The sequence below is a fragment of the Megalobrama amblycephala genome, linkage group LG21, assembly GCF_018812025.1.
Source record: "Megalobrama amblycephala isolate DHTTF-2021 linkage group LG21, ASM1881202v1, whole genome shotgun sequence".
NCBI classification, from domain to species: Eukaryota; Metazoa; Chordata; class Actinopteri; order Cypriniformes; family Xenocyprididae; genus Megalobrama; species Megalobrama amblycephala.
In genome coordinates, this window is record NC_063064.1 from 18355189 (window position 1) to 18374704 (window position 19516).

Consider the following 19516-nt stretch of genomic DNA (forward strand, 5'->3'; position numbering starts at 1 on the left):
GCTCTAGAAATCGCACGGCAGAGGTGCAAATCTCAAATCCTAGAAGGCCAAAGTCCAGCAGAGTTTAGTTCCAACCCTGCTCCAACACACATACGTGTAGTTTTCAAATAAGCCTGAAGTACTTGATGAGCTGGATCAGGTGTGTTTAATAAGTGTTGAAGAATGGATTAAATATTGTGCAATTTACATATGAGAGTGATGATGGAAAAAACACACAGAGAGCAGCAGCTTTCATTTTTGCTCTGATAGCCGCAATATTACCCCGAACGCTGTGAGTGCGTGTTAGAAATCAGGAATTGTGAGAGAACATAGTGCTTGGTACATTTTTCAAAACCAAATGTCCTTCAAACCAAACTTGGGTCTTCAGCTGACAAAGTTTAAATCCTGTGTGGCTAGCGTTATTCCCAAAATGTTTACGCAATAGGTCAGGGGCGGAGAGTAGGTGGTCTTTTAGTGGCTGTTCGAATGCATTTGACCACATGAGCGTTTACACTAGGAAAGCAATCCAGTCAAATGCATTTTCGATTACCTCTGGAAGTGGTCGAAAGTGGATAAGCTCAAAACGTTTTAGACCCCGTTTACACCTTTATTTTGCGTCATCCATTTTCAATCCGATCGACCAAAACGCATTAATACTAGGTGTAAACAGTGCCTGGGTTTTTCCACCCCTTGTGTCATGCTCTCTTATTTGTCAGTGTTTGATTTTGCAAAGGGAACCATTTCTGTTTAGCCAAAGTGAACAGAGATGCCTCGTACTTGTGCACTGAACAGTGCAGATAACAAATTGAACCATTAATGCTTGCAGACTATTGTTGGACAATGACAAGAGATTCTCCATTTAATGAATACAAGAGACAAGCCAAGAAGTGGCAAGTAGACACTGAATAGGACTACAATAGGACTACACTATGTACATAATAGTTATTTGCCCCTTTGTTTAAATACTTTGATTGTTGCGATCCTATCAGACTTATGATAGCAACCTGAGTCGTAACAAAGCACTGTTCGCCAGAGGAGAACTGGCCCCCCGACTAAGCCTGGTTTCTCCCAAGGTTTTCTTCTCCATTTTAACACCTATTTGCCACTTGTTTGCCACCTAATGTCACCTGATGGAGTCTGGGTTCCTTGCCGCTGTCGCCTTTGGCTTGCTTAGTTGGGGACACTTGACATTTGACTTGACATTTGATATTCAACAGTATTCTTGACATTTATTCAACAGTGCTTCTGATCTGCCTGCATTGACACTATTCTTGAAGAGCTGCTGTGCAGCCAAAATTTATGTACCAGTTATCAATGTAAAGCTGCTTTGACACAATCTGCATTGTAAAAAGCGCTATATAAATAAAGGTGACTTGACTTGACTTGTTTCATAATAAATTTGATGTATATGACCCTTTTGCGGCTTTTTAAAGTGTTACATAAAAAGGACAGCTAACAGGTATTGTCCACACAATATATATATATAGATGTAAAATATAAAAATGTAAACATCTTGGAAACAGTAGCCAATCGGGTGTTTTAATTGTCATATTTGAATTCAGCACATCAAATGCATAATAAATAGCACATTTTATCTCTGAAGCATATGACTTCTAAAAAATTGTAGACCAGTGCAATAATTTATTTGCTATTATTATTGTTTTAGAGTAAATTGTCAGATTTACTAATGTTTAATTTTTAATCATGCTTAATTATGCATTAATTTATAACATTTTTTGTAATGTAAAAAATATTTACATGGTGTATTTCCACTGTATGTCATTTCCATTGGAGATTTAAACTAAATGAGCCACGCCATGTCAAAAAAAAAAAAAAAAAAACCTGACTCTGTTACTTGCTGTTTAAACACATATCTTCACGCTTAGATCACACCCTAAATTTCAAGCTATTGTAAGTAATTCATGAGTGTGAAAAGACAAACTTTACGCCCCAGTCATCTTTTTGTAGCACACTGCAAGCACTGATAAACATTATGAATAGCATGAACTGAAGTGGCAAATGATATTAGAGTTGCCATTCAAAGGCATCAGTGTCTGATGCTTTCCTTTCTCTCGGCCTCCAAAACCCATATGCCCTCTTCCTCAACTCCTGCCCTGACTTTAACAGCATAATTAAATTCTCCCAACTGCACTGCCTTTCTTTTTATTCCCTGTACCTGTTAACACCTGACACATTACGGCAATTCCCAACTGTCACTACTATTCTCTCATCTTGTAACCTGGCTGTTTCAATTACGCCACAAACAAATGGTTTGTTTGTCTTTCATTAACATCAGATCAGTCATCTGGCCATGGTTTGCCCATAAACCGAGGCACTAAAGCATGTTCCATCTTATCCTTTCCTGTTTGAAGAAATTTCTCTGTGGCATTCCAGAGTGACAGGCCCTGGGACGCAGATTGGGACTTTTCATTATTCCTCTTGTCAGGTTCCCCACCTGTGGCAGTCACAACACATTCTATCCTCCCTCCATCTCCCTGACAAAACGCTCCCTCTTGTTTTGACAGATGATCCTCAAAACAGCTGCTGCGAGCGAACGAGTTAACATCAGCGAGGAAGAAAAACAGACAAGCAAAAGCCATCTCATAAAGACTGTTGAAAAACTGACTGGCACAGTTATAGCATAATCCATTAAGAGCTCCAAAACAAAAGGTGATGCAAGTCAGTTTGTCAACGAGTGTCTAAATGGCTTGTGGTGAACAGTGATGTAATTGTATAAGCTGCAGAGTACGTGTGAGTGATAGACCTATGCCTTGACTTGTAGTTCTGGAAAAGCAGCTTGGATTGAGAAATACATCATTTACTGCATACAAAAACAAAAAATAATGAAAATCTGTGCAAACACTATGGTAATGCTACCATCTGTTCATTTTTGATTAATGCAAATTTTGTATTTGAAGTTTGTGTGTGTGTGTGTGTGTGTGTGTGTTGATGACGGGGAACTACTTTAAAACTGTAGCAAGTCAAGTTTAATTGAAGTACCAAATTGGTAAAACTAAAACTGGAATAAAAGGGAAATCAATGAAGCTAAATTTAAAAAAAAAGAAGAAGAGAGAAATACTATAAAAAAATGACAAAAGCAAATAACAAAATTACTAAAACCTCACCTAAAATTAAAATTAAATCTGAAAACACAAAAATAAAATAAAAATGCTATAATAGCATACAAACAATGCTAAAATAACACTGCAGTCAAGCTAGCCAATTAAAAAAGAAGACATTTGGGGATGGATATTTTTAGAATATATAACAAAATCAAATGATTTTGTATTCTTTTTGCAAATCAATAGCTACTGGCACAAAACAATACGGCAAAATAAGGGTGAAAGGGATACATTTACAGTAAATATACTCAATTGAACAAAAAAAAACAAAAAAAAAAAACATTGCAATAAACAGAAGCATTTGTTCATTTAAATGTTTACTATTTCTGATTTAAATGACTCTTCGAATGAACTCATTCCCAAAGCTACAAATGAAAGAGAAAGTGGACATTTTAGGAGAGCTTGTGATTATTGCCTCAGTTTGCTCCAGTTGCAAAACTATGCATGCAATACAATAACAAAAAACAGCAGATTTATGCTACAGTTTTGGAAAAAGTAGCAAGTTACTGGAAAAGCTATGCTATTTTAAAAAGAGTTGAGCTATTGTTTCATTACTGAAAATAAATAGTGTAGTTAGAAGCATCGCTACTTTTAGTTAGTTACTCCCCGACGTCGGCGGTGTGTGCATTGTGAACTGTATGATGACTCTAATTGCAGGGATATTGCAATTGTACAAGACATCTGGAGAGGGCATTATGCAACAAAGCTGCTTCCTGCCCAAGAGTACAGGAGCTTTTCTAAATTGAAGCATATACTTGACAGGATATCATGCGGCAAATGACAGTACTTTCCTAAATGATGTGTTCCATTACATAGTGATGGGGCTAAACGCCTCTTGGCATATAAGAGTGTCGTGTGAGAGTTATTTTAGAAACTGCACTAATAGCTGTTCTTGCTTTTGATAGCTGTTGGGCAAATGCCAATGTCATTTCAAGTCTCTTGAGTTTCTAAAATTTGATGATTGGTTTCCTTTTACACAACCTAAGTCATAACCTGCATGTGTCAGATTAAGGTTAACCAGGAAATGGAATAAATATTACAAAAAGGTTTTTGGTAAAGTTGCACTCAGTAATTATCTCCTCCTTGCAGCATTTATGAAGAAATTGTTAGTATATTTGAAAAACATTCTGAAATGATAGATGTACACTAAAATGAGATGATAAGTATGTACTGTATTAATAATACTGTTTTACTGGCCAAATAAAAGCTAGCCTACTGCTGAGGCTACTTTTATTTCACATGAGGTGGGTGGCCTCATGGGGGCGGCCATTTTGAAATCACAAGACCAGGCAAATACTAAATGCATTCTGATACATTTCTTTAAAAAGTGCATAACTGAAACTGTTGGCTTTAGCACGATACTGTATACACGTCGCTGTGTCAGCAGCCTAAAATGATTACCAGATCGACTACTGTAACATAAACAAAGCATTACTGACTGCACCTTTAAATATCATAAAAAAAAGTATGCTAAATGCACAGCTTTAAACAGATCCAATAACATTTCACTGTATTTCAGCTGGTCTGTCAAATCTAAGAATCTCTTAAGTCCTTAAGGCTCTGAAGAGCCACTTCATGTTTGTTTAGCCGCACAGACACAATGTAGAGATTCATAGAGGCTCATAAAGAGGGTGAACTGCAGATCCACGGAGAGCAACTTTTGAAGGTCATCAGTCACACGCAAAAGGAACGTACGAAGCACAAAAATAAGTAATCCAAGCCAAAAGCGACTCTGCAGTCAAACCATGCCAACTATCGCCATCTAATTCGTGCAAAATACAAACCATGGGCATGTTTTAGGGGTGTTTTCAGTTGAGATGAGCCTGATGAATCTATCAAAACAAATGTAACCACTCCTTCATTAGTTGAGGTCTCTGGCATAGTGTTGTTTGAGCAGAGTGGTTACGAGGGTACATTGAGCTTTGTTGCTTGAGTGACATGACCTTTTGTTGGCCCTCTCTCACAGAGGATACAGTGATTAAGTAATCACCTGTGTACACAACCTTTCCTCACCTTTCCTTCCAGGCACTCTGTCAGAGCTGAAGGGATGACACAGCCCGCTTTCACACACCCCCTCGGCCTTCTCCATAGGAAACGGATTAACACCACCGACGAATGCTGATGGCAAAAATGTCTTTAGTGCTTTCAGGCAGAGTGCAAGACTGATCATTTCACAATCGTGCGTGTAGGAAATGGTGAAGAGTTAAGCTTTTAATGCACCCCGGTACATCATTCCGATTAAAATAAATGCCTTACTGTACTTTAGTGCTGCACTGTTTGTCTTGTGTGCAATGGGTAATGAAATATCCACATTTAACTACATGACAAGTATTTAGCTGTTTTGTGTGTGTTTAGAAGGCTAGACATAAGGAAATATCAGTTTTATGATTGGGCCAAAAATATGTAAAAATGATTAATTTACACTAACTGTCAAAACTAGACAAACTACCTTTTTTATTATTACTATTTCCCACATTTTAGAATTATAAAGTCATCAAAACTATGAAATATCTCAAAAGAAGGTATGTGAAGTATGTAGCAAACCACATTTTAGCAGCTTTAAAGCTTCCTAGACACTTGTTGGAGGTTTTTCCTTCACTTTCTAGTCCAATTTATCTTCAAAAGTTTGGGGTGAGTACGAATTTTAATGTTTTTAAAAAGTCTCTTATGTTCACCAAGGCATTTAGTGGATAAAAAAATATTTTTTTTTTCTATTTGAATTTTTTTTTCAATTTGAATTTTTTTTTTTAAGTATTTTTTTTTTTTTTTTAGTATTTTTTGTGATGGTAAATCTGAATTTTCAGCATCATTACTCCACTCGTCAGTGTCACATGATCCTTCAGAAATCATTCTAATATGCTGATTGGTGCTCAAAAAACACTTATTTTTTATAATGTTTAAAACAGTTTCCCAGTATTTTTCTGGGGACAATGACACATTTTCAGATTCAAAAGAACAGTATTTATTTGAAATACAAATCTTGTACATTATAAAAGTCTTTTATAAAAGTCTTTTGTATAAAAGTATTTTATAAAATAAATACTCTTACTGACCTCAAACTTTTAAACAGAAGTATATATATATATATATATATATATATATATATATATATATTATACACAAAAGTCATTTCATACATTTTAGCTAGAAACAATTCTCTCTTTCTCATTTATTTATTTATTTTTTTAACTTTTTTTGGTGACCATTTTAGTCACAAAAAGGCATTATTTTTGTGACCAAAATCCACAGAACATACTGTACATCACGTTAGAAAAAGGAATACTTTCCTTTGGGAAAAAAAAAAATGGTACTGAGGACATATTTTCCAATTATTAGGTAATTTACTGTGCCCAGCTTATTTTTTTACTCCATGTCCATTTGGCAGTAAAAACAGTCATTAGGCCAACAGTAACTGACGTGTCCTTGTCGAGGTTACAAACATTATTTGAACTGCGGTGTCTAGGGAGGTCATTACAGTCATGCTCATTTAATTGTGGGCTTTGTATGTCACTTTTTGCACACTGTAAATCCAACATTACCAGCTTACTCAAACTCGCTCTATTACGTCGAATTTAAAACCATTTAAGTCAGTTTTTCAATATGCCACGTGCAATTAGACCGTTCGACAGATCCAACTGTGTGACTGGCTTCGTCTACCGTTCGTGTCACGGGCCATTTTTTTTACGATTATCCCAAAAATAAGGCAAAACGTAGGTCTAATAAAAGTCCATCTGTAACTCCTGTGTGTTGGACCGAGACTCTTTTAATTTCAACAAGCGCTTTGATGGATGCTGGTTTGAATTTCTTTAACACAGGAAATTAGCTTTCGTTCTCGTTGCATCAGTTGAAAAGTCACTATTGTGTTGTCTCCAGCCCAAAAGAAAACATTATCACAGTGCGCTTGCTGGTTCACCTTTACTGCACCTCTAACTGCTACCTCACCACCTCCCAACGAGCTGCCAAACTAATACAAAGAGCGCAGCGGTTCGACAGGTCTGCCTCTGTAGCCTGATACGGCACAGGCTTGTCCGAGCTCTCCCAATTGATTCAGTGGCACGCTCCTTGTTTAAAAAAGAGCGAGACGTTGGGGGGGTAAGAAGACTTTTAGTTCATTCATTAATCACAGAAGTAAACAGCCCATCCAGTGACACCTGGTGAGGTTAATGCTCGGGACCCTGGAGTAATCACCACCTCCCCCACGCACTGACTCACCGAGCCACTCACATGAAAGCTTGTGATTATAGAGGAAATGGGAATTAGCAGAAACATTTCGGAAAGGCAGTCTCCAGTCCGTTTGGTAGCGAAGGATGGATCGGCGGGAAAAACGGAGAGGCTGTGGGCTGATTGGAGCCTTCCCTTGAGGGAGCCGAGCGGGGAGAGGCAGGGGGCCAAAGGTCGAGCCTACACCAAATTAGTAGTGTCTGTTATTCGAAACCAAAATAAAGCAGGAGCAGAAGTAAGCGATTCCCCCCCCCCCCCCTCCGATGCTGGAGTGCTTTCTGGGCTCTTTCTTGAAAATTACCGAGAGGCCACATCGCAATTAGTGGTTTGTTTCTTTTAGACTGAAATATGGCCATAATTCATAGCTTTCAAATCATTTCATTGGAAAGATGTATTGGCTAGTCGGACTGAAGAAGTAATTGTAACACATGATATGGCAATTTGTTACCCAGGCAGCAAGTACACAAGGTATTTGCATAGCGTTGCATTAAACGTGGGAGAGCATATAATTAGTTTCCAGTATGGCGTGTAACAGAAAACTGACTGCGAAAGTTATTACACCTCTTTCATTAAAGAAGTATGAGGCACTAAACTTTGCTATACAGCTTGGCTTGTAATGGCTCCAGTTAGTGTCTCAAGTGTCAAAATATGCTTGGACGTACAGTACATTTCCAGGTTTTTTCCTGTACCTAACACAACGTGACTGCCGGCCAGCTGAAAGCCAAGGTCGCTCGATATTTTGCTCGAATATACAAACACGATCCGCTGTTTAGAGCCTGTTTAGGACATCGACCATGAAAAATTACTCTCATGTGCGACTGATAAATGTTCGAATGAACGGCATGCCAGAGGGCTTTGTTTAACTGAGATTTTAAGGGCTAATCCATTTGACATGAATCATTAAGTTCTCTATGCAATAATTACAGTGTCCACGTAAGGTTCCAAAAGTGTGTTTCGATTCATAACAGCCTTGCCTTTCCCAGAATGTTGCCTTCGTGAGCTTTTGCCAATGAGAAACCAGAGCATCAGCTTTCCAAATCATGAATAAGAATTCCTGCTCCAACGCTGCCTGTTGCTCATTACGGATTGTAGTATAACTTGGGTATCAAATATAGAGCATGTTTCCATCTCTATTACATAATGACCTTTACTTTCAGAGCAATCAATCCATTAGTAAACAATTTAAAAATTTTTGCAAATGCAGAGATGTAACAAAAGATGTGCTTGTTTCAGGTCAGTTAATATGACGCCATTAAACTCTACAGCAACGGTCACTCTAGAAGTAGTATATTATCCTTTCCATGTTGTTCTCATTTCTTAAAACCTAAAACACACAAGTGTATTCATCATATAAATAAATATCTTTACATTAAACATTTAATTAAGTTTAAATTTTTTTTTTATTTTACCTGTATATTGTATTAGAGCTATTTCAATGTACAAAACAATCGGTCTAGCAATAAGACAAACAATGCAACAATATTACAGTAGTTTTTGTACTGAAATCCTCTGTGTCTGTATGAAACAAGAGGGCGCCAGTACACAGTGTGATATGAAAGATATGAAAGTATCACCATTTTCACTTACCCAGATAAATGTTGATTAAATTGTTAATCAATGGTATATGCTGTTGTTAAAACCATCAGTCCACATTATTTCAACTTATTTTTAAACAATCATGCTGAACAGTGAAAGTCCTGGTGAAAAAACTACATTACCCATGATTCTGTAGAGAAATCTCCACCAATGATAGATTTACAACAAGCAAATTGCAGAAAAAGTACTTTGAAGTGTTAGTTCACCCAAAAATGAAAATTCTGTCATTAATTACTCACCCTCATGTCACTCCACACCTGCTTTGTTCATCTTCAAAACACAAATTAAGATATTTCTGATGAAATCCGAGAGCTCTCTGACCCCTCCATAGACAGCAATATAATTACCACTTTCAAGGCCCAGAAAGGTAGTAAACACATCGTTAAAATAGTCTCGGATTTCATCAAAAATATCTTAATTTGTGTTCCGAAGATAAACAAAGGTATTACGGATTTGGAACGACATGAGGGTGAGTAATTAATGACAGAATTTTCATTTTTGGGTGAACTAACCCTTTAACGCCCGCCTACTCACCTAAAGCATATACACATCTTTAAGTTAAATTTTCATATTTCTCAATCTTTTTGCTCATTAAAGCCATTTAATTTATTTTTGTCAGACTTTCAAATACTTTTTTGCTTCCAACCAAAGTTTATAATGTTGTGATTCACCTCGAAATTGGATGGTTTAGTTCATGGTTTATAACTCGCAAACAAAGACATTTTTAAAATCCCTATGGGAAAAATACTTTCGGAAATAAGGCTGCTGAAAAAGTGGGCGGGCACTGAAATTAGAAAATATCAGGCCGCTGGATGGCGCGATTGACCAATCAGAATCGAGTATTCCAGAGAGCCTTGTAAGCAATGAAATCGTCTGTAAGATTTGGCAGCGTTGCCTAACTGCACATCTGCCTGGCTACATCGCGAGCAGTGATAAATAGCAAACTACACTTAACGTCCTCAATAGAGGTTCACTGAGGGTTTTTTATGTGAAAGTTTACAAGTGCTCGGCAATAAATGAAGCCGCAGGAGCACTTTAAATGACAGAAGAAGTGGATTTAAACATCTGCTCCGCAATACAGATTCCTGAATGCGGAGGAATGAGGGCTGCTCGCTCATCCAACACAGTCATTTTGGCATAGCTGGATCTGGCCTAGTCAATGAAGACTACACATTCATAAGAGTTACATTACAGGAATTACATTAGCGGCGTGTCATAGAAACTAATTTACACTTTAAAACTGCACTGTGTCTGGCAGCTGCATGCAAGATGTTTGGAGAAGGAATATTTTGCCAAGAGCTCCTGGCAAAAATGACTGTACTCCGGAATCATTTAAAAATATTAAATGGCACATAGAAAATATATGCTGTAAATAAACCTGAGGGTTGCTGTGAATGAATACAGGTCAGTTAGGACCTAATGAACAGAATCTGAAATGATTTAACAATAAAACATTAAGAAAATTGGTTCTGTGGTAACACTTTACACTTAAGTTCAATTTGCTGTCTAAGTACTGTTCATTCTTAGTTTCTTATACCCAATTCTATTTACTAATGTTCACGAATTAAACCTTACTGTAACGTGTTACCATTCGATTTGTGACAGTTTGTTATTTAAACAATGTTTTGTTGAAAGAAATCTGATTCTGCTTGATTAAACCTAGAAAAACAAAAATTATGTCTAACATTTTAGGGCTGTCAATAAGTTGAAATAATCAGTCACGATTAATCATTTTTGTCAGGTTCTTTTTAACCAAATAAAACTGAATAGAATGAGTGAGCTTAGTCAGTTTTTGTGGATCTGAGTTGTATGACCTGTGGGTGATATTTCATACTTGTTTAGCTTTGATGATAATTAAATTCCACCACACCAAGACTGCAAATGACTCTTGTTAAACGTCCCATCTGGACTTAATTTATAAATAAATCAGCCGTTGGGCCTTTTTCAGAGAATGTTTCTGTAATACCGTCCCCTGAACTGTCAAAACGTTTCATTAGAGAAGCTACTCGGTGAGCCTGTTTTCACCCACAGTATTGACTGTTTTAATCAAAAGTGAATAATTGTGATACAATAATATGGAGAGGTGATACTATAATATGAGTCAAATGGAAATAAAGCAAAAAAAAGTTTAGAAATCACTGTTGTAGAGCGATAGAACCACAAACAACAAGTACAATGTTGCTTTGTCCATCCTAAAAGAACAATAAAACAGCTCTTAAAAGGTGTTGAGATGAAGAAGTGCAGGTACCATGATAAGTTATGCACTAAAAACAAAGCCAAATATATTTCAGTCCAAATCTCCTCTGTCATTCGCTATGCAGTAATTTTCCACAGCATTGTTAATCTAAATTAAGGGTCATTGTTTATTTCATTCCATAACATGGAACAGATTTCATAACAGGTGATTTATTTCATCTAAAAAGTATGCTAAAGTTGATTTTCTACTGGCTTGATGGGAATGTTACTGAGGTATATTTGCTTTATCCACTTGGGGAAAAATATTTGAACCAAGAATGTAATTTTGCTTGACTCTTTGTCCTTCGGAGGCCGTAACCTCTCCTTGTCCTCCGGTATTTCTCTCGATTCAAGAAAATCACTGATGGCACCGCTACTCGCAGATGAGGTTAAAACAGTTAGCCAGCTATCTGCCTGGCTCATTGAAGAAAGCATACTAACCTTGTACGCTGAATTAGCAAAGGGTTTCTGCATCGATAATCATCAATCTTCCATGGCAGCGGGTGCCTTCGGTGCAGGTCAGAGGCTGCCATGTGCAATCAAGAATGAGCTGGAAGTCTTCGGGGTGCTTGGAGAGACTCTTACCAATCCCAGATGAGAGCTTTACTTTGTCTCGAATTAGCTCATGAGTGTGTTTCCAGCGCACGGCACGCACCTGCAGACACAAAGGATAAACCACGAGAGCGTTTCAAAGCTTTAGCATGAAACAGAGCAGAACTCGTCAGAAAGCAACTATTTTTTCACAAAGCCTTTTTCAAACACATTTTCTCAACACCTTGAAGGTGACACAATGCTTAATCACCATCACTACTGACATGCTCTTGTCTAAACTCTGAAGTAAAGATAAAATACAAGCCATTGAGCTTCAAAAAGCTGCACAGGGAGGTAATTATATAGAAAGTATGTAATGTAACTAATGAGGTGGATAAAAATGTAAAAACAGTATTGCACCTCACCTTTTGAAAACGAAGCTGCTTATCTTAGCAAAGAAAGATACTAGGGGGAAAAAAAAAGATCTTGACCGTAATTGGTCTAAAAATGCTATAGAAAGGTTGTAGAAACTTCAGTCACGCTAAATTAAGCATTCTGACAATCACAAAAGACTTCATGTCTTGACTTTAAACATCTGCATTCTCACATGTTTAAAAAGATAAGTCAGAACATGTTAGATGTTAAGAGCAAATGAACAACAAAAAAAATAAACTAATTATGATGTTGTCATACCTTCAGCACAGCAGATAATATGTCGTTGCCTAGACCTAATTGGTTATTTTCTTTTGAAGTAATGTTATCAATGTAGTGTGCCGGTAAGCCTTGATTTGATTTTGTTTTGGCAGTTAAACGCGTTCCAGACCACATCATGTTGACCTGATGGAACGGTTGCATTTTCAACCTAATTTTTCAACTATTAATAATAAAAAGATTTAGTTTAATATTTGTATTTTAAATTATTCTATATTATGGGTTAAAAACAACACATGTGGACAAAATGGACAAACCCAGCAGTTAAATGTTTGCCCAACGTGCTGGCCAGTTTTATTTAACTCAACTATTGTTTAAAAATTACTATATGGCTGCCTTAAAATGAACCCAAAATAGGTTGGAAATTAAAAACAATCAGACACATAATTACTAGAGGCAACAATAATAATCAAAAGATGAACATTTATTAATAAGCAATTTATTAAATGTTTATTGTTTAATTATTGTTCATTAAACATATCAATAAATGTTCATTTCCAACGTATTTTCGGTTCATTTTAAGTCAGCAATACAGTAATTTTTAAACAATAGTTGGGTTAAATAAAACTTTGTCCAACCCAACTTGTGTTGTTTTTAACCCAGCATTTTTTAGAGTGTAGCTACTATTATTATTTTTAGTTCATAATTTTTAAAGAAAATTCCAAACAAGGAAATATTTAAACACTGCTGTCCAAAAAATAAAATAGTATAAAAAAATATAAATAAAATAAAATAAAAATTCACAAGCCTTTCCAACTGTTTGTTCTCCTTTGTGTTTTATCGGCCACTTTTTTAGTATCACTGAAGTGACCAGCAGAAGCGAATAGTTTAAAAGACACCTCTGTTGGGTTCTGTTTCTACACGTCAAGACCAACAGAAATGGATCTGTGACCCCCTAACCTCAATAACATTGTACAATAAAGTCATTTTGGTAGGAAATATGTAACTGAAATGCAATTAGATCCTTATACATCATCTCCAGAGTAGGTTTATCTAAGGGGAGGACAGGGCTTTTGAAACTGCACTCTTGCTGTGGAAATGTCTTCCAAGGGCTGACACCGTGCAGTCAAATGAAGAAAGATGGTGCTTGTGTGGAGCAAATGGCCCATGACCAAGCTTAAACACCAACTGTGGCATAAAACGAGTTGATAAATGTATCATAAATCTCTCCGACAGAAAACCCAACGATGTTTCATTCATATTTCACACTTTTTTCATCTCAAACACCAAATAGCCAGTTGTTAGCCGACCTGCGCGCCAATTAAAGTAGTTATTGAATGTGTTTACAAAAGCCTTTGTGTGCAGCGGTTCCTTCGGAAAGAGTAATTACTCCAGTTCAAGTGTGATCTGGAAAGCATTTGATTAACAAGCTCGATCCCATCCGCTGGAATGAGAGTTACCTTCTGATGCCATGTTCTCCTTGTCGTTCAAAAGTCTTTCTATGGCGTGGAGCATGGGGTAACCCAAAGGGAATGAAACACAAACATGCAATTAGAGGGGCAGCGAAGGAATGAACAACACAGAATAAAACAACCCACATTAAAAAAAAAAAAAAGAAGAAGAAAAGATTGGAGTATGTAGCAATGCCAGAGGTTATGGTTTTCCCAGGCAATACATCTTGCTATTTTGATAAATCGTCGACATTGATTTTCAGTGGAGAAGTTTTTGTTGTGGTTTCTTACACGGTTTTATCAGGACTACTATGGATTGTACTGAATTAATCAACGAGATCAGAGCACTTATGATGCCAACGAAAAGGAAAACGCTTCATTATCACGTGAGGTTGAGCTACTCGTAAAAGTCCAATCACATTCACAGAAACTTAAAGTGAGTCACAGAATACAGACATGCCAAGTTGGACTTTCTTAGTGGGTGGTCTTCCCTCTGCTTGATGTGGAAACTGAATTAGCACAGAGCCAATTTCGCCCTCGATCTGGAAACATTTTCTACCTTCCAGAACGCGCTTAATATAGAGACGTAATAAAACACCTTCGGCCTCTGGCGTGTTGTTTTACCAAATAACATCTAACTGGCCATTACTCCCCATTAAGGCTAATGGTTAGACTAATTATGATAATTCCATAAAAGGTGCTGTGTTTAGCCCAAACTGTGGACGAACATTAACTTAATGACTACGGCTGACCTCTCTCGAATGCTGCTGGGGTGCATGTCTCTGATAGGCTATTAGTCACTAGCATTTTGCATTATCCTGTTTATGTAAAAGCCCCCAAAGAGCTATACAGTCATACTCGTCTAGAGGGTTATCAGATCGTTGCCAATATCTGTTTCAAAATACAAATGAGGTGGATTTGCTCTCTGAGCCACAGATCTAGCAATTTCAAGTGATGCTTGAAGAAAAAAAGAAAGGAATATTTACCATGTGTCAACTTGTGTCAATGTAAATGGCAGACTAAATAGGTGTTAGATAAGACGTTCCAACCTACCTCTTTCACTGGATTATGGCGGAAATCCCCTCCACACCCTCTGAGTGGAACCAATACTGGAATGTCAAACACTGAGACGGCCTAGTCATGGATACCTACATTTGAAATGACTTGTCTTTCCAAAGAGAAAACCGTCAGATTCCGCAGGGTATGTTTTGTCTTATTGCCGAGGCAATGGACACACCGCAGCTCATGAAAGAATGCATTAGGGCCGCTTAAATATTTTTCTTCGCCACTTTCCTTGCGAATTCTTTGAGATCCTTTCAGCAATCAGGAAGATTTCCGTAAAAATGTTGTCATTCTGCCTTGGCTAAACGCTGGAGTCGTGGCACTCTGCGGTATTCTGTTTTCATAAGAGCAGCGGTATCGGCTGTTAAAAGTCAGGGCACAGTATTAATTGTATATACGAGCCGCTGGCAGGCATGCATTGCTGCTGATTAACACTGGGTCTGGAACCAAAGCTGTTGTCCCAGGTGCGCTGTGTTTAGAAAGGGACTGTATCCAAAATGAAATACTTTGCAGAGGAAGTCCATCACAGCCCGTGCGCTGGCGAGCCAGACCACATTTAACCACTTTTGGTGCGCCTCCGCTTCCTCAATTGCATTGTTAAAAGAAGATTTTTGTGAGAATGATCAAGGCCAAGAAAAGATTTAGCCAGATATTCAAAGCGGGGTTTTCCTGCCCTGATACAATCTTATTCTACAGGCCAGCACATTCAGAATGGTTTTAAGAATATATAAGGATTTAAGGTTAGTTAGTTTCAGTCCTCTAGTCTGATGTGATTAGTACAACATGGGACGCTTTACTGTTTGTATCACTTCACTTTCCTCTGTTTGCAGCAGTCCAGAGCGATGTGAAAGCTGTGCGATTTCAATGGCTGCGTCCGAAAGCTGAAAACGTTGCCTTCGCAGGATGCATTCCAAGGCAGGAAGGCATCAAGGCATGTCCGAAATGAATCCAATGTTAGCTTCACTTCAGGTCTTCTGAGACACCGTCATCTGATTGATTTTTGAAGGCAGCATAGATGTATCCTTCACTGCCTTTGATATCCAACAATCCTGTGCATTCCATTCCATGAAAGTTAAGCTAAAAAAATCAAGATGGTTGGTGGTCAGTTTTGGTGTAAATGTACATCTTTGACCCTAACCCACACTTTTGATGTTACTACTAGCGAGAAATTATTATCCATTTCAAGGAAAGTCTGTTTACTCAGCGGCCATATTTGCAACGCCTCAAAGCAGCTATTTCGACCAAGTCCTATCTATTTGAATGGGGGAATCCTGAAATCTCAAAATCTGCTTGGCAAACTTAAAATTAAATAACATATTTCAAATCAGCAACAAAATCTGATATGAACTCTCCCATAAATGTTGTTTCTTATGCTAAAATAGTATTTAAAAAAGTTTATTTTTCAAGCTAGACGAGCCGTAAAAAAAAAAAAAATCGAACCACTCTTGCACTGCGGTTCATCCCAAATCTGATGATGCATCTATAACATGGTTTGTTGAAACTAACGTGCAAAACAGAGAGATGGATTCGGCTAATGTATGTTTCAGTCGATGGATATGCATTCTGGTTTCCCAATACGTTACAACAGTGATGATCAAATGAACAAAAGAATAAGTTACTTGTTGTAAACAAATGTTCAATGATGTGCCGAATGCTCTGTGAGCAGTCATTTACGCCGTCGTCACCCGGGTGTTGATAGCGCGCGAGCGCAGGTGAGACCTAAACAGCTCACGTTGCTATCTGTGTTTAAACTAAACTCATTTAAACCTTGCCAATTTAAACATTCATCCACAAGACGCAAAAGAAAACTCGCGCGCGCTGTGAGGATATTTGTGTCTGTACTGATCTGAAGCACAAACATGGAGAGCCGTGTCACAGCGCGCAAATTCTCCTGAACGGACAAATTCACACAAAAATTATGTCAACACGCCCATCTTAGCGAGTATCCTAACAAACATAATAGGTTATGTTTTAAGAATTGTGTCTTAAAGGGACAGCAGTCTAATATTCCTGCTCTCTGTGTTTTTAATGTTAATCAAACAACAAAAGACGAAGAAATCACTCTTGACTGAATAAATTTTGTAACTTCAATAATGTTTCAACTTTATTTAATTATTCAAAAAAAGTTTATATTAAGTGTTATTTTATATTTGATTACTTTATTCAATTTCTGTACCTGAAAGCTAATGTTAGATAGCTGAAAAACCTGTAAAGCATTGTTTATTTTATTTGTATCTTAGCTCTCATTTGTGCTGTTTCTTGAAGTTTGATTATTTGTTTTTATTTTCTTTATCTTTATTTGACAATTGTCCTATTTTTTACTGAACATAGCACATACCGAACTGTACCAAAACCGTGACACTAAAACCCTGATACAAACCGAACCGTGAGAAATCTGAACCGTCCCACCCCTAGTTGAACCACTGTAGTCACATGAACTGTTTTAAATACGTCTTTAGTAGCTTTCTGGGCATTAAAGGTGCTAAAGAGGATGTTTTGTTTTATACATTTTTGCAATATTACTTGAAACTGTCTTTACTAACTGATAAAAGACTATTTATTAGGTGCACTGAAAGTAATAATATTAATATACATCATCTGTGCACGAGGTAGGGCCTTAAAAACATCAGCCAATTGGCCCTCTGTCTTGTCAATCACTGCCGTGACGTTCCTTGTGAGAGACGTGCGCGGATTGGCCCTCTGGCTTGTCAATCACTGCCATGACGATCCATGTGAGAGACGCGCGGCTGCGCTCCAGTAACTTTACACACTCCACAGGCGCTGCATGCAATGTTTTTGTCAGGAGACAGGAGTAACAACTGCAGATTATGAGTTACCTGCGGTGAGTCCGACATAATGAATCCACGGCTTTAAGTCGCACACACACTTAACGATTGTAAGGCCGATTATGAATGTAAATTGATACTTATGACTGATCGCGCTCAAACGCGTCCAGTCAGAGCCAGTTGCGTTCAGTCTGCGATTACAGTCGGTGTTCAAATTCCATGTGAAAGTATATAAATCTGCTTCAGTCGCAGGAAATGTTGAGCACAGTCTTAGAATGTTTTAGCTAGTCGTTAAATGTGTGCCCGGCTTAATAACACAGCGAATGCCGGTGCTAAACACTCGTGTTCCGATACTCGTGCACGAGTTTTGGGAGGCGTTCCCTCTAAATGAGCTGTGAAGGAGGGGGGTTGTTCTTACCCATGCGCTCATTTCAAAAACTCAGTCGACAAAAAGAACCTCTTTAGCACCTTTAAAAGTGTTAATTGTATTGCTGGCAATGCAGGCCTCACTGAGCCATCGGATTTTATGAAAAACATAATTTGTGTTCCGAAGATGAACGAAGGTCTTACGGATGTGGAACGACATGAGGGTGAGTAATAAATGACAGAATTTTAATTTTTGGGTGAACTAGCCCTTTAATATGTTATGCAGTGTTGTTTCTCAAGTAAATTTATCTTGTTTTAAGATTTTTTTGAAAAACAAAACAAAAAAAACTACAAAAAAAAACTTGCAAAACTTGATGCTTTGGCTTCCTTTATAACCATTTTCATTTTCACTTGTGTGAAATTGCTTTATTATACATCTCAGCATGGCTCTTTGGTTAATTAAAGGATACATAAAACTTTTAACGCAGTTGGCGACCAACCAGGAACACTAACATAATAAGCATTATTGCTAATGACTGTGTCTAAGAATTGGGGGCCACGCCACCGTTCGGTTGCACCATGTGCCGTCTTTGCCTTCAACAGAGCTGCCAGGATCATGGTAAATGGTGTTGATTAGAGCAACACTGGTACTCTGAGCCAAAGCAGCTGCTTTGATTCTGACTGATTGCTGGACGTAGGGAATTAAATAAAGAATTCACTTGTCAGGGATTGTTTGGCTGACTACATGTGTACTACATTATCACTTTTTTTTAAGCTTCACATCATATGCTTACGAATGTCTAAAGTAATTTTGGCTGTCCATTTCCAACGTGTGGGAGTCCTGATGTCGCTTACTTTCTTGATAAGGCATTATACATTATACTTTGCTGGAGACCACGAAGCAAGATTATCTGACAGCTGTCTAGTTGGTTTGGGAAAAGTTTCTATGGAAAATAATAACAATAATAATAGTAAAAAAATGCAGACTTGCACATTTAAACTGAAAATTATAACTTTGTAGGACCATGACAACCACACCCTGCAGTCAATGAATTTACATGCTTATATCTGACTTCATTAGTCCATAAAGGAGGGCATCTGCAGCTCTTTACAATCAAATGGACTGTATATTCAGTGTCAGGTTGCTTGATGAAGTGGCAGGGAGTTCTGGCTGTCAGTCTAGGAACTGCAACACATTATTACTTCAGCAGTACCGCACATAGAGTAATTAATGTCCATACATGCTCCTGTTTCCTCCCGTCTCCTGGCCCCACGCTCCACTGTTGAAACATGAATGACTCTCTAAGGGGTCACAGAGCGTGTTTTTACAAACTACCCTTCCTCTCTTGGCACAGTTTAATTTACATGTCATCTGCAGAGATGGACACCACCGACACTATGAATGTCCATTTATGTAAAATTGTCTTGATGAGATTACATGACGATTACATTTGGAACAAAAAGATTATACAAGAGAAAAATCGGGCATAGTGCAGGGATTAATTAAGTCAGATAA

The 19516-nt window shown here is 37.7% G+C and overlaps 1 protein-coding gene across 4 annotated transcripts in view; it reads right to left on the reverse strand.

The window, feature by feature from the left end:
* ptpdc1a (protein tyrosine phosphatase domain containing 1a) overlaps positions 1-19516 on the reverse strand; it is a 73102-nt gene that overhangs the window by 43481 nt on the left and 10105 nt on the right. For 2 of the 4 annotated variants that reach the window (XM_048172446.1, XM_048172445.1), the window contains exons 2-3: positions 13796-13834; positions 11595-11808 (exon numbers count right to left, since the gene is read on the reverse strand). The gene's annotated coding sequence lies outside the window, so the exon portion shown is untranslated. Of the gene's footprint in view, positions 1-5114; positions 5220-11594; positions 11809-13795; positions 13835-19516 lie in introns of all 4 variants that reach the window. The other 2 variants (XM_048172444.1, XM_048172443.1) reach the window with 2 other exon arrangements.